A 16,876-nucleotide genomic window follows, 5' to 3' on the forward strand; every position below is an offset into this window, starting at 1 on the left:
CTGATGATGACATCGCGGCAAAAATGTAGGAATGGTAGGCCTTAGAGATAAAAACTCACTTTGTAGTTCAGTAACTGAGATTCTCAGTGGGTTGTAACAAGTTACGTAGAATGAATGACTGGATGGGATTTTCAGAAGCTCCTGAGGCAATAAATGAACTTTCTGCTTCTCAGTTCAGATAAAGTCCCTGAATGAGTGAATATTTAAACTTCTTTTTAGGTCCAAAATTAAGTTTGAATAGGTAGCATTCCACTTTTTCACAGATTTTTTCTGCATGGATAGGATGCTGAAGAAGGAATATGAATATGAATAGCCTGCTTTTCCCAATTTTTCTTGGAGACTCAGAATTTGCCCCAAACCTTAGAATAGAATGCAGACATATATGGACTCATTTCCTTTTTATTGTATAGGAATATAGCAGATACCAGCCCCCAAATCTAAAATCCTATTTGTCTAAACAATCTGTTACTGATTATTAAATGATGTTAAAAGATTCAGGAGTTTCTTTTGTCAGTGTTAAGCAGGCAACTGAAGTAAGCTCCACACAAAATCCTTAGAGAATTGCTCTGTTAAGCACACAATCTCACCAAACTTGAGTCCACAGAAAACAACGATTTTTAATATTGATGTCCACGTGTTTATAGGTATGTATAAGAAGGCAGGTTGTGACTAAACAGGAAAGTTAAAGGAACAGGAGAGCTGGCCACAGTGATACCGCTACTCAGGAGGCTGAGGTGGAAGGATCACTTGAGCCTAGGAGTTCAAGGTTACAGAGGGTTAAAATCATGTCACTGCACTCCAACCTGGGTGACAGAACAAGACCGTGGCTCAAATACACACGCAACAACAACAACAAACCCAAAACAAAAACAAAAACAAAAACATCCTGGGAGAATCTATTGCTACACTGTGCTCTTCCTCTCCGTCCCATCTGGGAAACCGTTTCTGTTCATTTAAATGCTCTTGACTGTCGGGAAGATAAGGTGTTCCATAAGAGTACTATAAGGCTAAGAGACATGACAATTAGGCAATAGATTTCCTCAAAAATTTCTTTGATGCTGAGCCTCAGGTGGCTGGGGCCATGTGAAAGAGGCTCACTATGAAACTCAATCTTTATCTTGAGGACTGTTCAAGCTTGAAAAGTTTGCACAGGTCCTAGAGAAATGTTCAAGAAAGAACTGAGCCTCTCTTACATAGCCACTTTATTTCTACGAGATCTAACCATCGTTGTTCCCACTAAGATTTCCAGAACACTTGAAAATCCAAAAACAACCGAACAAAAACCACACAAGAAAAGTTTTTAAAGATAATCACTATGTCCTGAGAAGAAGCAAAAGGATGAGAAGAGAACCCAGTGTCAAGAGTGCACTTGGGTGATGGGTACACCAAAATCTCACAAATCACCACTAAAGAACTTACTCATGACTCATGTAACCAAATACCACCTGTACTCCAGTAACTTACAGGGGAAAAACAAAGCAAAAACAAGAGTGCAATTGGAAGAGCAGTGCTGGTCATGACTGTTTGCTTCTCCCTGGCTATAGTTTGTGCTTTTAAAATGCGTTGGGATACAACTCACATACTGTTTTACCATTTTAAATTGTACAGTTTAGTGGGTTTTAATACATTCAGAAAGTTGTACAACCATCACCACTATCTAATTCCAGGACATTTCTTTCCCCCAGAAAGAAATTCTGTCCTCATGAGCAGTCTTTTTTGTTTTTTGAGACAGTCTCACTGTCACCCAGGCTGGAGTGCAGTGGTACTATCATAGCTCACTGCAGCCCCGAACTACTGGGCTCAAGGATCCTCCCACCGCTGCCTCCCAAGTAGCTGGGACTATAGGCATGTGCCACCACACCGGCTAATTTTTTTTTTTCTTTTTTTGGTAGAGACAAGGTCTTACTATATTGCCCAGGCTGATTTCAAACTCCTGGGCTCAAGTGATCCTACGAGCAGTTTTGCTGGCTTGTATGTAGGCCTGCCTCAAGTATACCGCACCATTCATCCATCTGTTCATTGAATCAACATTGATTGTGTACTTACTAAGCTCCAGGCACGTGGTAGGGGTAATTTGCCCCTACCCTTTGCAGCAGAGGCCTGCATAGCAGTGTGGAGAATTACCTTAAGGAGCAGAGTTTTCTTTAGGGTTACAGCGGAGTATGAGATTGTGGGAGATAAGAGTGAGTCATTGATCAATGGCTCAGTGAGAGTTGTGGGGAAGGAATTGAGGCTGACAAAAAGTACACAGTGAGGTTATATGTTCTTCAGGAAGGTTTGCTGTGCTGTTTAGGTTCCTTTTTAAAAGTTCATGGCTTTCAGGAGTTGTTACCTCCCCAGAGGAGGTGCTGGCCAGCAAATCAAACCCTGTACATTTTTAGACTCCTACGCCTCTCCTCTACATTTCCTCTCTGTCCACATCCAGCTGCAAAACTTCTTTCCATTTTTGACAATTTCCATATCCATATCCATTTCTTTCACTTAGTTTTCTTTGGCATGTCTTTTTCCAATCATTCCTGCCCCCACCCCTCCGCCATGGTGCCCCTCAACCCCCGTGAATCTCCTCTGCTTTTGTGGCCTGTTCTTTTTTCTTCCATTTTTCTTCTTTTTTACTACTTTTTGCCCCCACACCCAAGGTACCCAGCAGGCTTGGATGAGAGAGTCACACGGAAGGGACTGTTTATAAGTAAGAATGTTTGTCTTCTCTCCATACACACACACTTAGGGGGGGAAAGTGTGAACTCTACTCGCAGCTTCTCCTTCACGCATTCCATTATTTATAATTACGATAATAGAAAATAATATTGATTAAACTTTTACTGTGAACCAGACACCGTGCTAAATCCTTTTCAGACTTTATCTCATCGAATCCTCACAGCAATCCAGCAAGGCAGGTACTATTATCACCTCCAGTTCACAGATGGGAAAACTGAGCCTTGGCGTCATTAAAGCACTTGCTTAATATCCTAAGGTAGTAAATAGCGGGAAGTCACCCACAGCAGCTCTGTCTGACTGCAGGGCCTAAGGTGTGATTTTACAATGCCTTACTTACTTTCTGGGCTTCTATCCTTCCTCCAACCCCCCTCCCACTTTAACTTAACTCCCTCTCTCTTCCTAAAGTGAACTCTGCAGTCCAGTTGGCTTCCTTCCAGCTTCAGTGAGCTGGGAAATCCCTGGCATGGGCTCAGCTATGAGTTCTATGGAACATTGTAACTGCTGGTACTACAGCAATAAAATCTTAATAGTCTTGGCCAGGTGCGGTGGCTCACGCCTGTAATCCCAGCACTTTGGGGGGCCAAGGTGGGCGGATCACGAGGTCAGGAGTTCGAGACCTGCCTGGCCAACATGGTGAAACCCCATCTCTACTAAAAATACAAAAATTAGCAGGGCATGGTGGCAGGTGCTTGTAATCCCAGCTACTCGGGAGGCTGAAGCAGGAGAATCATTTGAACACGGGAGGCGAAGGTTGCAGTGAGCCAAGATTGCACCATTGCACTCCAACCCGGGTGACAGGGTGAGACTGCCTCTCAAAAAAAAAAAAAAAAAAAATCTTAACTGTCTCCAGAGAAGATGACTGTAAATTCTTCTGAAATCCCACTTTGGGTGTAAAAGTTCATGCCTCTCTTCCCCCTCCTCATCTTTTTTTTTTTCCACCCCACCTCCATTAACTGCTCCAGATTTCATGAAAGGGGCCATGCATTAAAACAAGCACAGAAATCCCAGCAGCCTCCAGCTGCAGCCGGGGTTGTGTTTTGTCTATGAAATGTTCTAAAAAAAAAAAAAAAAAACAAGGTTTCATATCAACTTTGCTCAGAATCAGGGACACATAGCTTACGCTTTTGGGAAATCTATAGAGAAAGAAGAAAGGGCAGAGGAAAATTGCCAATGAGGACAACAGAAGAGAACCAATGAAAAACCCGAAACATAAGGATGTGCAGAAGAAAACTTTGTGAAAATGACCCCCAAGGGGCCTGGGATTTTTCCTCTCTCAATTATTTTCATCTTGTTACCTGGGTCCTGACAAGCCAGCTGTGGTCTTTCTGGAAAATTCATTTGGCTGTCTTGAACTCGGCTGAAAAACAAATAGCAGCAGAAGTCTGAGAGGGAATAAGAGTTTGTTTCTTCCTTCCGGGATCAAGGGAACAGGTCTGGGGTTGGGGGAGCAGTGCATGAAGAGTAATAAAGGGGTCCCTTTTAGAGTCTCCTTTCTGCCCCAGAAATAATTGTATCATGTTTAGACAAAGTGTGAAAGTGGGACAGGAACCTGGGACAGTGACCACTGGGACAGAGCTGAAGTGGGCCACGTGACCCCAGTCCTGGCCATCACATCACAACAATGTTGCTTTGTCTTCTTTCCCCTAGAAAGGGGAAAGTCCAGAGGAAGACCCTGGGAGGTTGAGGCTTAGATAGGTAATGCAGGTGCATGTCAAGGGTAGGTGAGACCCGGTGGGCCTGGAACTACGACAAATGGAACAAAAGGGTTATATGCGTCCTGTGAGATAAAACCCAAAATGTATGTATCTAAATCCTACTTCCCTCTTAGTTTCTAAATCCCTGTTCATTTCACAGTAAATTAAATGTGTTTATCAGATTCCTTTACCCTTACCTCATCGACAGGTTAGGTTGGAGTTGGCTTACATGCCAGAAACTGTTATGATTTTGTTTCTGAAATTAACTGCTAATACCTGTCTGATCAAAATTGTAGCACCGGTAGGGCCAGCAACAACGAGGCCTATCCTTCGCTGGCCAGCTGAATGAGGACATGCATGCTACAGAATGTGTGTGTGTGTGTGTGTGTGTGTGTGTGCGCGTGCATGTGTGTATGTGCGTGTAAAGGAGAGGAAGAGGTTCAGCTGATTGCCGAACCCCAAATCTCAAATTTGAGTCAAATGTTTGAAGACACATTGGGGGTTACCTTTTTCTTTTCCTTTCTTCAGATCTATGTCATTTTGGGATGGGGGAAATGTGTGAATTTTTTCTACTCTCTTCTACTTGAGAGGCCTCCTTGAGAGCAGGAATTGTGTGTTATGCATTTCTGTCCTCTCAGAGCCTGGCAGAGCATCTGGCACCCAGTAGGTGCTCAGTAATTGTTTGTTAAAGGTGACAGGTACAGGACATACTACTCTAAAACATGGCACCTTGGAAATGGAGAAAATCACAGAGGTAAGAAGTTAATTCTCCGATCTTCTTCTGCCTTCCTAAGAAGAGAGGGCCAGCCATGAAAGAATTCTCTTACCTACCTCTCCTGAGAGTTGGTCATAAGATCCTCATACGGCAGATGTCCTGCGCCACACCTGGCAGAAAGGAATGGAGATACAGAGATGTCAAAAAGAATGTGAACAAACAGGCCTTACTAAGTTGTCCCAGCTTTGTACCATTAGATCATATCCCCTTTTGTCCAATCACATTTCTGTACAACTGTTCACTCCTTATCAAATTCTAGCATAAAAATACAGTTTTCCCTGAATTTTTGGGTCTTCATTTCTGAAGGTTCCCGTCATGTAAAACTTTGGTTAAATATATTTGTTACGCTTTTCTCTATTTCTGTCGTTTCTCTAAAATCCATCTTTTGTTAGAGAGGCGTCAGCCATGAACCTTGCATTGGATGAGGAAAAGATAATACTTTTTATTTCCTATAAAGGGAAGTAGATCCCTTGAACTAGCACCGACCCGCCACCTCCTTCAGCTCCTACCTGTGCCTCCTTTAGCCATTGTAAATCTGAATATGGTGTTTCTCTCTGAAGCCCCCAAACTTTACTATCTTTTCTCTTTTTTGGGTATCTTTAAAAAATTATCTCTCTGCAGATGACTTCCAAATTCTTTAGTATCCACCCCTTCAGACTGCCTTCCCCGCATCTCCACCTTCCGGCTCTGTGAGACTCCTTACTGTGGGAGAAGGAAGGGGCTATACATATATCCTATTGACATCTCAAAGCAATATGGCTGAGATGGCTCTTCTGTGACCCTTTTTCTGGCAGGCTATCCCTCTCTGCCCAAGTCTAGGGAAGGAGGTTCAGACTTTTCTGCTCTCATCTGGTGACATAGTTGGGTAGTGTAGTTTGCCGAAGTCCCAGGGCAAATGAGGCTGGAGGCACCCCTGGGCCTTGGAATCTCAAGAGGGGCTAGAGGTGTGGTGGGTAGGAAGGTTTCCTGAGGTCTCAAGGTTTACAAGATGCTGTCTGTGGCAAGGGTTTGCAAACAGTGCTGTTGTACAAGGCCCATGGTTACTGGTGAGATTTCCATCCTTTGGATGGATACTTCAGGCTGCAGTCCCGCCAAATTTCCTTTCTTCCAACCCCAGACTCATAATTGTGTAAGACATTTTTGTCTTAGTTTCTCATATAGAGAGAGCTAAATCCACCCTTTTTCTTTACCACAAACCGCTTGACTCTAAGGAGATTCTTATTGCTCTCCAAGGCTCCAGCCTCCAGGTCTGAGCCTCCCACGGTAGTTCTCTAACTGTAGAGTGGTTCAGAATCACCTGCAAGGCTTGCTAAAACACAGACTGCTGGGTCTTACTTCAGAGTGTTTGTTCAGTAGTTCTGGGGCCCAAGATTCTGCATTTCTAATAGAGTCCCAGGTGATGCTGATGCTACTAGAGGGACCAAATCAGACCAATAGGCCCACTAATCACCACTAGTCTATGGTCTCTCTCAATAAGAGCAAATGCTGTCAGTTATTGGGCTTGCTTTCTGCTTAGGTTTTTAGATACATTCTGTCATTTACTCTTCACGATAACCCCTTGAGGTATCTACTATTAATATTGCCATTTTAAAGAGGAAGAAACGGAAGCACAGAGAGGTGCTATATCTTGTCCAATGTATGTCATGAAGCTGGGCAGTACTGATGCTGAAGCTTGTGTATTCACCCTGCCACATGGCCTGAATAGTCTAAGGATATTTTTCCCCCTATGGACTTCTCAGATTATCTACCTTAGAAACCCAGGGCTTCGCGAACAAGATGCCCTTTCATTCTGGACCACCCCCTGCCCAAATTTCTCTTTGCTGGTGGTTAAGTACAGCAAGAGAAAACACACATTTAATCTCCATTAAGACCTTCAGACTTTTTGGAGAGGAAGTCTAGTCTGACTTGGGAAAGAAGCCTGAAGTTCTGAAAATCTTAAAGAAAAGCAGTTTTATTGCTTTCAGTAGCATATGGTAGTACAAATGAATGACTAATGAAGCATTTCCAAGAATTCCTCTTAGCCTTTCAAAACAAATGAATATGGCTCATTTACATATAAGCAACTGTATTAAAGATTGTTTAACTGTGGGTTAAATTAAAAGTGCAGAAGAATTTTACAGCTGATTTTTAAAAGTCTCGATATGGATTAAGAGCTCATGCTTTGGAACATGAAGACTTTGAGATCATCTCTTCAAATAGATTGTTTTCATTTTGCTCCTAGATTCAGGTTTTGGTCTCTCGGGGAGCTCCTCTGACAAAACCCACAAACACACAACTGCCATGTGTCAAGGCAAAATTTGATATGTACCAGGCAGGCTAGGATTTGATGTTAAATAAAGACAGTGCAAATATCTTGGTGCTTTGCCTCAGCAGGGATTCCCAACTTACTGAGAGTTTGTGTAAATTCTAAATTTTTCCAGAGATTTTGCCACAGTGTATCTGGAGGGGGCCAGGGAATCTACAACATATATATTCCCAAATTTTATTTTGTTCCTGTTTTTCTTACCAATGTGTTTGTTTCACTTTTTCTAATGTAATTCCAATGGGGCACTCAGAAACACTGCCAGGCTGTGGGAAGGGAACGGGGACTGGGGAGGGAAGCATGCGGTTTTAGAGTTGTCCACATTAGTCTTCAGACACTTCAAGTGGTTCCAACCCTTGCTGCCCTTTGGATTCATCTGTAACCCTATTAAAATGCACCAATTCCCTGGGCTCTACTCATGACCCATTAAAGCAGAATTGTAGGAGTGGACCTGGACAACAGCATGAAGAAAACAAACAGAAAAACAAAACAAACAAACCTCCTGGGTGATTCCCACATAGGAGGACAGTGCTGAAAACCGGTAAGGCAGTCCGATTTGGAGCAACACAATGAGAGGTATATTTAGCTGAGGGTAAAAAGTGGAAAAGTCGAGGTCAAAATATGTTGAATGTGTGGATGGATGGATGCGTGTCTTTTCCAAATTAGAATGAACTCCTGCAACTAGAAGACTCTAAATTAGGAGACAGGTGCAGCCCAACTAGGGAGCCTCGGTTAGCCCATTCTACCTCATAATTCATTCTCTTTCTCTCCATCTTCTGCTGTGGGCCTACAGCCCAGGGCTGTTCTCTTTGGTGCCTTGGGCAGGGCCTTCACACTCACTTTCACTGGGCCTGCTGGCATTTAGGCTTCTGTCCTGGGCTGCTCTCTGGCTGCTAAAATCTGGCAGCCGCACAAACCCTGCAACCCGGTGGTTTCTGAATGATATCCCTCCAGCTTCAGCCCAGGGGCTCTGGCTTTTCTGTTTGTTTTCTTTTTTCTTTCTTATTTAAGAAGCTCAAGAGAACTTAAAAGCAGACCCTTGAAAGTTAAGCATTTCTAATCACATAAAGGTGTCTCTGCAGGGCCTGGGCTGAAGAGGGTTTGTTTGGGGGCTTTCATCTTTCTGTGTATCCCCTTCCTTCTTCAAATAGCCTTTCTGGGCTCTTATCCACCCAGCTTCTTGCTGGATGCCCACCCCCATCATCTCCATGTTTGGGGCCCAGAGGGTAAAGGAGAAGAGGGGGGTGGCCAGAGGGCCAGAGCCGGGAGGGAGGAAGTGGTTGGCCCCCATGCCGGGCCTAGCAGACTTTGTGAGAAAGGCCCTCTCCATCTGCAGCCCAGCCCGGTGGGAGTCAATTAATTCTGAATAACCTAAACCGACAGAGGTATTTGCATTCACAACCTGACTGATGACCGTATAAAATTGATTTATGAATTAAAGTGCTTCCCCTCCCTTTATCCGAATTCAGTCTGTAATTGATTATACGTGCTGCAGCGAAATTAAATAAAAGAAAATTAAAAAGAAAAGAAAAAGGAAAGTGAAAAAAAGAGAGGCCCTTGCTTGGCGGTCTGGCATTCTCAGGGCTCCCCAGGATTAGCCATTCCATTCATCACTTATCATTTTTTATTTAAAAAGTTACTTCCCCCTTTGTCTCCACCCTCCCTGCACCACCCCCCTTCCCGCCCCCATCTCTGCCATTGCCAGTATTCTCCTCTCTAGCTTCCTCTCACTCGCTGAAACTCTGAGGTGTAACAAGGCCCCCGGACAGAGTGAGAAGTGAAGATGGGCAGGACTTCTCCCCAACAGCACTTGTGCCCTCAAAAATGTGAGGTGTAAGCAAAGATGTCTTCTACTTTTGCCTCCCTCTTCTGTGCTGGTCTTTCATCATTTTTCTGACTGCTCCCCACTCTACATGCACACTAATCAAAACTTTCTTGCAGGAAATCATTTCATAAATTTGTTTTATGAAGGAATACATTAACGGTAAACTTTTTAATGGCTTATTCCTCTTAGCAGAAATTCACCAAAGAATAAAGTGCTTAGGTAAAGGAATAAATATCTAATTGTAAAATTTCATTTTCATAGTAGGAAAAGGGTCGTAAGTAGGGGAGCAGAGAAGCTGAATTCAAACCACCTAGTGGCCATGCGAAGGGACTTTGGAACTAGTTGGACCCAGGCTCTAAAAATTACTGTGCGTCCTTGTGCAAGTCACTTAGCCTTTCTTGCTTTCACTGACTATTTAAGATCACTGACTAATCTGAGGTAACATACATAAATCCCTTTGAAGTGTGGCTCAGCAAACATGGAAGGTACTTTAGAAACATTAGCATTAGAACCTACTTCCTTGCTTATTCTGCTTATGAAACAAGGCAGTGCTGACCTAAGAGCTTTCTGGTGTTAGGATGATCAATGACTTTCTCCTAACTCAAACCCACTGTGGCTATTTGAGTTACAAATGGAGAACTGTTTTCATTGCCACACCAAATCTTGAGAACAAACTGTCTTCTTTACCTCTGTATCCTCAGAAATCTTGGTACATAAAACACATCATAATTAAACCATCTCACTCAATTCATCCTCACTTCTTCTCACCTTTTCTCAGCTACCTTCTACCTCAGGACTGCCAAGATTTTATCCCTAGTTTGTGCTATTTCTTTTCCTGTTTCATTGCTGTTGTTAAATGCCTGCGTCCTTCCCAAACCCTTTTCTGTCTTTGACAGGTACAGTATTATCTCCTTTCCTCTAAAGTTTTAATGTACAGGTTTGTGGGTAATCCCATATTAAGCGCTGTTGCCATAGTTTACTGAAAGTTCAACAAAGTAGGGAGCGATTGCTTGAGCCAGGTCAGAAGAGGTCTACTTTATTGATGGGGGCATGATGCTCCCTCCCCCAGTGAGGAGTTCTTACAAGAACAGATCCTTTGTTGGTGAAGGGTGAACTCCCAGAGAAGTGCCTCAAGAATACTGAAAATTGGACCCTCTTCAGGGAATGTTAACAGATGAATTATGTGATGTGAAAATTCCCAATAGATGTTGAGACAACTCTAAGTGAGGGGCTAACCAGAAGAGAAGGCTTTTCCTTTTCACCATCTCAGGACAGCCAAACTGATGCCGCCTTGAGGTGGCGTCAGGCATCTTGCAGTTTCACACATTCTAGTCTACTTCTGGCTTATCCTGGCAATTCCTTATTGGAATGCAATAAGGTCAGGAAAATGCCTAAGCTCTTTTCAGTTGTTTACTGAAAACCGTTTGGGATCATTGAGGTGACAAGAAAGACTGAGAACAGGTCATGAGAGGACCCAGGTTCTGAGGTACTGAGTGCTAAGGTCCTGAGTCCTGGTACGGAGGTGAGAACAGAAGCACCATAGGGTGGGTAGAAAGGAAGTCACAGAGAGTGGAGCCTGAGGAGACAGACCACCTCTGCAATTTTGCTAGTGGAAGACCTCACATTCATTGAAAAGAGAAGTAACAAAAAACCAAGGTGCATTGTAAGCATATGTAGAAGTCAAGAGAACAGCAGAGTAACATAGAGAAGGAACCAATAGAAGAAATCTAAAATAAATGGTCCTCTTTACTAAGACCCCCTCTTTTTAAGTGTAAAGAACATGATGACTATTTCCCTGAGGCTGAGCAGGGTTTAAAAAGACACAGGTGGGAAGGTATGAAGGGTGGGTGTAACTACAATATCTATCTGGCTGGTAGATAGTTACTGTCGCTACCTAGTATCTAGCTGGGTGTTATGGATTGAAAGTTTGTGGTTCCCTGCTCCATTAATATGGTGAAATCCTAACTCTCAATATGATTACATTAGGGGGTACGGTCTTTGGGAGGTAATTAGGACATGAGGGTAGAGCACTCATGATGGCATTACTATGATAAGAAATATGAGAGAAATAAGAAATATGAGAGAAACACTCTCTCGGCCTTGTGGGGATACAACCAGAAGATGGCCATTTGCAAATCTGAAAGCATGCCCTCACCAGACACCAAATTGCCTACTGCCTTGATCTTGCACTTTCCAGCCTCTAGAACTGTGAGAAATAAATGTTTGTTGTATGAGCCACCAGTCTATGGTGTTCTGTTAGAGCAGCTCAAACTGACTAAGACATCAGGGGTGGGCTTCAGAAGATGAAAGTTGTCTCCAGCATGTGGTTGAAAATTGTATCTCCAAATGACTCCTAGAATGGAAGTCCACATTCTATGGGCCAGAGGTCCTAGTGGGATTGGCCCTTCTGGGTCAACTGAGACTGTCTCTCCTCTGCAATGGTGGTGTCTTAGAGTTGCTCATCTTGCCCTGGTCTGGGATCAGCTATCTAGCAATTTGGAAATAACCATGACTTTAACCTCTGCCACATTAAGCTTGGAGGGAACCAAGAACAGTTGTAAGGAAATAGTTACCAGAGCCATGGAGCAAGCCAGTCAATGAAACAGCTGGCAAAATATGGGGGCATAGAATTCTGGGGAGCTTTCTTTTCCATTGCTTAACTTCAAAATGAGAAAAACCTGGAGCATAAATGCTGCCAAAACTTGGAAGCAACCAAGATGTCCTTCAGCAGGCCAATGGACAAACAAATTGTGGTTCATCCATACAATAGAATATTATACAGCAATAAAAAGAAATAAGCTACCAAGCCACAAAAAGACATGGAGAAGCCCATGGAGGAGCCTTAAATGCGTATTTCTAAGTGAGAGAAGCCAATCTGAAGGTGCTACGTGTTGTATAACTATATATCCCAACCATATGACATTCTGGAAAAGGCAAAATTATGAAGACAATAAAAAGATCAGTGATTGCCAGAGAGTCAGGTGGAGGGAGGGAGGATGGAAGCAATAAATTGGTGGAGCACCGGCAATGTTTAGAGCAGTGAACCTATTCTGTTTGTTACTGTAATGGTGGATGTATTTTATTACATGTTTGTCAAAATCCATAGAATGTGTAACAGAGAGAGTAAACCTTAACGTAAACTATAGACTGTAGTTAATAATAATGTATCAATATTGCTCATCTATTATAAGACACATATCACACTAATACAATATGTTAAAAGTAGGGGAATCTGTGGGGAAGGAGATCAGGAAATGGGGGAGGAGGTGGGGCTATGTGGGAACTCTCTGTATTTTTTGTTCCATTTTTCTGTAAACCTAAAACTGCTCTAAAGATAAAGTCTATTAATTTAAGAAAAGAAAGGACCCTTTTGTCATTATTGACTTTTGAGTTGTTTGTTGGAAAGATCCTATATAAATGCCAATTTATTTTACCATTCTTAATGAGAGTGCAGAAATTTCTGAAGATGTGAAAACAGTTTGCTAATATAAGCATACCTCATTTTGTTGCATTTCACTGTTCTTCACAGATATTGCATTTGTTACAAATTGAAGGTTGGTGGTAGCCCTGAATTGAGCAAATCTATTGGCACCATTTTTCTAACATCACGTGCTCATTTCACATCTCTGTCATATTTGGATAACTATCATATTTCAAACTTTTTTGTTATATTACATCTATTATGATAATCTGTGATCAGTGATCTTCTGTGCTACTATTGTAATTGTTTTGGGATGCCACAAACCAAATCTACATACAACAGCAAACTTAACTGACCAGTGTGTGTGTTCTGACTGCTCCACTGAGCAGTCATTCCTCTCTCTCTCTTTCTCCCTCTCCTCAGGCCTCCCTATTCCCTGAAACACAGTAATACTGAAATTAGGCCAATTAATAACCCTCCAGTGGCCTCTAAGTATTAAACTGAAAGAAAGAGTTTCACATCTTTCACATTCAATCAAAAGCTAGAAACGATTAAGATTGGAGAGGAAGCCATGCTGAAAAGTGAGATAGGCCAAATGCTAGGCTGCTTGTGTCAGTTAGCCAGTTGTGAATACAAAGGAAAGTTACTGAAGGAAATTAAAAGTGCAACTGCAGTGAATACATGAGTGATAAGAGAGCAAAACAGCCTTATCGCTCATATACAGAAAGTCTGAGTTGTTTGGATAGAAGATCAAACCAGTCACAACATACCCTTCAGAGAAAGACTCTAATTCTCTTCAATTCTATGAAGGCTGAGAGAGGTGAGGAAGCTGCAGAAGAAAAGCTTGAGGTTGGCAGGGGTTGGCTGAGGAAGTTTAAGGAAACAAGCCGTCTCCATAATATACAAGTACAAGGGGTAGTGGCAAATGCTAATAATGTAGAAGCTGCAGCAAGTTAGTCAGAAGATCCAGCTAAGATCATTGACGAGGGTGGCTACATTAAACAATAGATTTTCAGTATAGACAAAACAGCCTATATTGAAAGAAGATGCCATCTAGGACTTTAATAGCTAAAGAGGAGAAGTCAATACCTGGCTTCAACTTCAAAGGACAGGCTTTGAGTAATCTCTTCCTAGGGGCTAATGCAGTTGGTGACTTTAAGTTGAAGTCAGTGCTTATTTACCATTTTGAAAATCCTACGGCCCTTAAGAATTATGCTAAACTGCTCCACCTGTGCTCTATACGTGGAACAATAAGGCCTGGATGACAGCACATCTGTTTACAGCATGGTTTACTCAATATTTTAAGCCCACTGTCGAGATCTTCTGCTCAGAAGAAAATATTCCTATAAAATATTATGGTTCATTACAATGTCCCTTGTCACCTAAGGGCTCTGATGGAGATGTACAAAGAGATTGCTGTCGTTTATATGCCTGCTAATACAACATCCATTCTATAGCCCAAGGATCAAGGAGTAATTTTTACTTTCAAGACTCATTTCTAAAGAAATAAATTTTGTAAGGTAATAGCTGCCATAGAGAGTGATTCCTCTGATGGATTTGGACAAAGTAAATTGAAAACATTCTGGAAAGGATTCACCATTCTAGATGCTATTAAAGACATTCTTGATTCATGGGAGGAGGTCAAAATATCAACTAACAGGAGTTTGGAAGAAGCTGATTTTAATCCTCATGAATGACTTTGAGGGGTTTCAGGCTTCAGTGGAGGAAGTAATGTAGATGTGGTAGAGATAGCAAGAGAGCTGGAATTACAAGTAAGCCTGAAGAAGTGACTGAATTGCTGCAATCTCATGATAAACTTGAATGAGTTGTTTCTTACAGATGAGCAAAGAAAGTAGTTTCTTTGTAAGGTATCTACTCTTGGTGAAGATGCTGTGAACACTGTTGAAATGACAAGAAAGGATTTAGAACAGCACATAAACTTAGTTGATAAACCAGTGGCAGGTTTGAGAGGATTGATTCAAATTTTGAAAGAAATGTGAGTAAAATGCTATCAAACAGCCTGTCGTGGTACAGAGAAATCTACTGTGGAAGGAAGAATCAGTCAATGTGGCAAACTTCGTTGTTGTCTTATTTTAAGAAATTGCTGCAGTCACCCCATCCTTCAGCAACCACCGCCCTCATCAGTCAGCAGCTGTCAACAATGAGGCAAAACCCTCCACCAGCAAAAAGATTATGACTTACTGAAGGCTCAGATGATCATTAGCATTTTTCAGCAATACTTTTAAATTAAGGTGTGTACATGTTTTAGACATAATGCTATTGCACACTTAATAGACCACAGTGTAGTGTAAACATAACTTTTATATGCACTGGGAAACCCAAAATTTTTTGTGACTTGCTTTATTGTGGTATTCACTTGATTGCAGTGGTCTGAAACTGCACCCCCAATATCTCTAAGGTATGCCTGTATGTAGAAAAAGATATGGTGTGAAATAGTAACAGTGTTGGACCTGAGCGGCCATCATTGCAACGGTGCCTGGTCCCAAACTCAGGTCAGTCTGCAAGGACTGCTCTCACAAGCAGAATTTGATCCTCCTTAAACAATGATTCCCTTAGAGCTTTCAGGGACAAAGAGGATGAAAGGCCAAAACTCATACCTATGGTATGAAAGGCAATCTTCAGAGAATAAATGAAGAGTTGTTGAAACCACAAAAATGAGGTCCTGGAATCAGTTCTTCATAACAGTGCAATCAAACATTCCTGGCAAGTGACTCAGCCATCATTGCTGCTTTTCCTTGAGCATCTTCACCTCTACTGTCCCAGGAGTGTGCTTTCCATTATCAGTGCAGACGTTTCTCCTGGACTCTTCTCTACAAATGCTACAGAAAATGTCTTCTCTGGCCTAGAGGAAACTCAGTCTTACTTCTGGGCTGTAACCTTAGCCTTACCCTCTTCCCAAACTCTAGACGGTCTTCCTCACATAGTCCCATTATGACAGGGGCCTAAGCTTGACTCCAGATCTTCTTTGCTGCTGGCTTCTGTCCCCACCTAAGATTATCTTTCTGTTTGCCAGCATCCGGCGCAGTCCAGATCAATGCTTCTCCTATTCCTGCTGCAATATTTTGTTTACTTGGCACAATTTCCCAATCAGTTCAGTGCTTTTATACTCAGCAACCATATTTCAGGAAAATATGACATGTGTATATCACACTGTCCCTAATTCAGCTCAACAAATTTGTCTATTTTACAAAACAAAACTGTAGAATCTGCAAAGAAAAACAATTGCCATTTTCCTTGGAACCAGGTTCTTAGGCTAAGATATGCATACGGCGAATGAAGAGAGAACAATCTCAAGCCAAGATAACAAACAAGGGCTTGGCAGTGAGAAAGGAATAGATACCTGTGGGAAAGGTTGAGTGAAGACTTTTGGAAAAAACTGATGGGAAAATAGATTTCTGTTTGAATCTCAGGGAAAAATCATGGTAAAACAGTAAAACCAACCCAGAAAAAAAAATAAGGAAAAGGTAAGGTAATAGCAAAAAATTTCACCAACCATATATGTTTTCAATTGAGCCCTTCAGTATACTTTTCCCACTGTATCCAATCATGAAGTTTTCCAGATGACTTTAGAATACCTCCCATATTGTCCCTTTCTTCCTCTTTCATCTTGCCTTAACTTCTGGTGGTGTTGGAACATGAAATTAATAGGATAAAAATAAAAACAGGAAGACTGCAAGTGAAGAAGCCTCAAAGAAAAAGTTGAAAATAGAGGGCAGAATGCAGGACAGATTAGAAAGAGAGGTGGCAGGGGGTGGGCGAGGTGGGTGGGAAGGAAGAAGAGAACCATACTGACTATGTTTTGAAAGATGTCACTTTGAATTCTCTGAATGATCAGGGATCAGAAAACCTGATCCCTGCCATAACCTCTAAAGGCTAAGAAGGAAACATATTCCAAATACTGTTTGTGTCATTAATATTCTCTCTTTGGAAAAAGATTATAATAATACCTCAAAGAGTATTGTGATTATTAGATGAGTATTGTGATTATTAGATAATTATTGCATACAAACATTTAGAATAGTGCCTGGCACATAGTAAGTATTATAGAAGAATCAACTTCTATTATTTATATATAACAAGCACACACAAAAGGTTAAAAAAGCAAACAAAAACTCAGTCAATC

General features: G+C 41.9%; 1 protein-coding gene across 2 annotated transcripts in view; it reads right to left on the reverse strand.

Moving 5' to 3' along the window:
- BOC (BOC cell adhesion associated, oncogene regulated) overlaps positions 1-16,876 on the reverse strand; it is a 247,391-nt gene that overhangs the window by 173,306 nt on the left and 57,209 nt on the right. For both annotated transcript variants that reach the window (XM_033211258.1, XM_033211264.1), the window contains 3 exons: positions 7,986-8,072; positions 5,241-5,294; positions 4,011-4,072 (listed from right to left, as the gene is read on the reverse strand). The gene's annotated coding sequence lies outside the window, so the exon portion shown is untranslated. The remainder of the gene's footprint in view (positions 1-4,010; positions 4,073-5,240; positions 5,295-7,985; positions 8,073-16,876) is intronic.

The sequence above is a fragment of the Trachypithecus francoisi genome, unplaced genomic scaffold (genome assembly GCF_009764315.1).
Source record: "Trachypithecus francoisi isolate TF-2019V2 unplaced genomic scaffold, Tfra_2.0 Lachesis_group0, whole genome shotgun sequence".
NCBI lineage: Eukaryota > Metazoa > Chordata > Mammalia > Primates > Cercopithecidae > Trachypithecus > Trachypithecus francoisi.